The sequence below is a fragment of the Helianthus annuus genome, chromosome 15, assembly GCF_002127325.2.
Source record: "Helianthus annuus cultivar XRQ/B chromosome 15, HanXRQr2.0-SUNRISE, whole genome shotgun sequence".
Taxonomy (NCBI): Eukaryota; Viridiplantae; Streptophyta; class Magnoliopsida; order Asterales; family Asteraceae; genus Helianthus; species Helianthus annuus.
The window spans coordinates 27,967,495-27,970,913 of NC_035447.2; the positions used below are offsets into that span (position 1 = coordinate 27,967,495).

The following is a 3,419-nucleotide window of genomic DNA, read 5'->3' on the forward strand; positions in this document are numbered from 1 at the left end:
AAATTTTGCAGCAACAGAATAATCTATTTTTATCACGAAAACCAAACTTTGTATTAATATATTAAATATTTTTATTTTCACTATACAAAATTACATTTACTCGACCTATGTAACACATGAGGTCTTTTAAGATATAACTTTTTATTATTTGATATATAAAATTAGATTTATTCAATTCTTACAATACACTGGGTTTTTTAAGGATATATATTTTTTATTATTTAGTACAGAAAATTACATTTATTCAAACTGTGTAATGCGCATATTTTTAAAGATGAATTTTTTTATTGTTTGGTATATAAAATTATATTTATTCAACCCGTGTAATAAATGAGGTTTTTTAAAGACGTATTATTTTATTATTTGGTAAACAATATTACATTTATTCAACCCATGTAATACACGTGATTTTAAAGATATAACTTTTTTATTTGGTATATAAAATTACATTTATTTAACCTGTAGATATAACTTTTTATTATTTAATATGGTAAAGGATCATGTAAAAAGTGCCCAAATTATGAGAAGTGTAAGAAATAATCTGGTGTTAACATGTGTCCATCAATTATACTAGTGGGGAACCCGTGCGTTGCAGCGAAGTCGATAATATAGGGCGGAAACATAACTCAAACCTTAAACCTTTAAATGATGAAAAAATCATATAGAAGTATATTTTTGTAACTACAACCGCTCATATCCTTATCAACGAGCTCATCAACCATACTATCTTTCATATCATCCGACCCTGCAATCTCTCGGTACACTTCTTGAGCTAACCGCTCCGGTTTTCTTCCGACCCTACAATCACCTGTTTATACATTTTACGCTTAAAAAAGAGGCTGTAACCTTGAGCCATTTACTTATAAATTGGTCAAATTTGTGGTTTTTTTAAGGATAATTTTATATACCGCCCTTAAAACATGGTATAATATTATATTTTCACAACAAGAAATGAATAAAATGATATACCCAATTTATCAAATCTGTGACATTTATACCCAGTTTCAAATATGTGACATTTATAACTCCTAAATTGTATTACTCAATATTGCTTTGCCATCATAATTAATGTAGTAATTACCTTTAAATAAAAAGAGAAACAAAATTCAGGTGAGCGCAACCGATATGGTAAGTTTAGAGACTTAGAAAACTGCATGTTTTCTCCCAAACCCATTTTAACCTCTTTATCTTATCACATCTAGTTCTGTGAAATAACTCAAGGCTACTTTTCGGTCATTAACCATTCACCGTTGTCATCTTGTGGGTCCCATGGGACCCACAAAATGAAGAGGTAAATAAATCGGTACCTCTTATATTCGTTGCCTGAGTCGCATGAAAGTTTCTTTAGAGAAAGCTCTAAAAGTTCCACCAATGGTGACAGAATCTGGAATAACATTAAAAGCACCACCACCATGAAACTTGGCAACGGTAACAACCTGCGAAAGTGTCAATGTTTAGTACAAACAAACAATAATATAGTTGATTGATAAACTGATTTAGTAGGTTGTAAGCATTAACGCGACAATTTGCGCCACTTTCGTGGTTTGACCTGTTCAACCCATTTGACTTTTTCATCTGTATCAACATTCTTTAGTTGACCTGGTACAGGTTAAAAGATCCGAGTCGACCCGTTTACATAAACGGGTCGAAATTTGAAACAGCAGAAAAGTTACCTAAGAATCAAGAGGATCGGGTTCTCTTGATACAAGATGCTGTAAACTAACAACAACGTTTGAGGCTGCTAAAATAGGGTCGATTGAATGCTGGGGAATGGCGGCATGACCTCCTTTTCCGGTTAAGACCGCTTCTAAAACATCACTACCCGCCAATACAGGACCAGACTGAGAGAAAACTTGACCAAGAGGGTGGTCTGGAGAAACATGCAGACCGAATATGGCTTTCACATTCTCAAGATATCCACTATCTTTTGCATCGCTGCCACCTTCCTCCGCGGGTTGAAATACCAACACCATCATTCCCTACCAACAATAACATATACGCATTTTATGTAAGAATATGTATTTAGTCCTAAATATTGTGTATCCATGTAGGATAGAAATCAACTAATGGTTTAAAGAATTACATTTAATCAACAGATCTAATTCCATTAATAAAAAGGAAAAAAACATTTTCTCTAATCTCTCAATACATATAGATGAGTACATCAGCTGGATATAACAATTAACCGCTTTCAAATCCTTGTTTCACAGTTATGAATAAAACTCAAATCACTCTAAAAACAATCGATTCAAAAAATATTGAATAATGCGTAGTAGAGGAAAAAGAAACGAACCTCATAGTGCCGATATGCAGACCCGGTTGTGGGCGCAACATGTAGAAATTCAACCATATGAACACACATTTACTGAATCCTAAACCCTAACATAAATTCCACCAAAAAACACTAAAATTAGGTCTAAAATCGCAAATAAACTTCCAAACCAACACAGACTATTATCATTCATCAATAATTCATCAGTAATCAACAAACACACAACCACACAAGTTCAATTATTCAATCATTCAAATCCCATAAAAAATGTATTGCATGCCCCTTCTGCTTCCAAAAAAATTTGGAGACAAATTTAAACAAACCAAATAGAAAGATATTCAAACAGACCTAAAAATTTTGCCATAAAACACAAATTCGGGTTCCACTGATACCTGTGTTGGTTAAGAATCGAATGTCATGACAGAGACGACCGCGGCGTCAGGTGAGACGGTGGCTGTTTTCGGTGGTGAGAACACTGAACCGTGATTCTAATAGTGAGAATGGTTGTAAGCGATTTGGGGCAATTGATTTGAGGGAAAATGTATAGATATGCTAAAATTGTAAAAATGCTAAAAAAAACCCTAACAAATCCATTTGCTACCAGTTAAGAAATTAAGAGTAGAAGAATTGGACTTTGGGAAATGAAGAGTCCTCAGGATTGAAGTGGTGAAACTGCTTCGCTTCAAAATGATTGTAGAATCTGCAATTATCAATGAATTAATTAATTGATCATAGAACTAAAATCATCAGAATCCAAATAATATAAACAAAAGTTCATCTATTATACGATTCAAGGGGAGGTTTCGACTTAATTAAATCTTTAATTCATCATCAATTTTGCGAAACGTATTCCATCGCACTCATCCAGATCCATTCAATTTTGCCATAAAGAAAGAAATTGAAGAGGCGCATTCAATACCACTATAAAATCCCAATTTTAACCCTCATACGTCTTAAAAATAAAGCCAGATCCCTATTATGTTGGCTTGCACTCTCTTGTAAATATTGCTTTATAACTTGTACTTGTAGTAAAATTACAATTTTGTACATCACTTCTCCTTTTTATAGTATTATAGATTAATGAATAAGGGTAATAATGTAATTTACTCCTAATGGTAGTTAAAGTCAATTAAAGGAAATGAGATCA

General features: G+C 32.8%; 1 long non-coding RNA gene across 2 annotated transcripts; it reads right to left on the reverse strand.

The window, feature by feature from the left end:
* Positions 1 to 580: 580 nt before the first annotated feature.
* Positions 581 to 3,198, reverse strand: LOC110905653. Of its 2 annotated transcripts, XR_002573313.2 has the most exons (5): positions 3,060 to 3,198; positions 2,665 to 2,972; positions 1,674 to 2,379; positions 1,308 to 1,436; positions 581 to 808 (listed from the first exon to the last, which is right to left on the reverse strand). It is a non-coding gene; the product is annotated as an uncharacterized LOC110905653 (long non-coding RNA). The 2 variants fall into 2 exon arrangements; XR_004880650.1 differs by having other exon boundaries at positions 2,665 to 3,175.
* Positions 3,199 to 3,419: the final 221 nt, after the last annotated feature.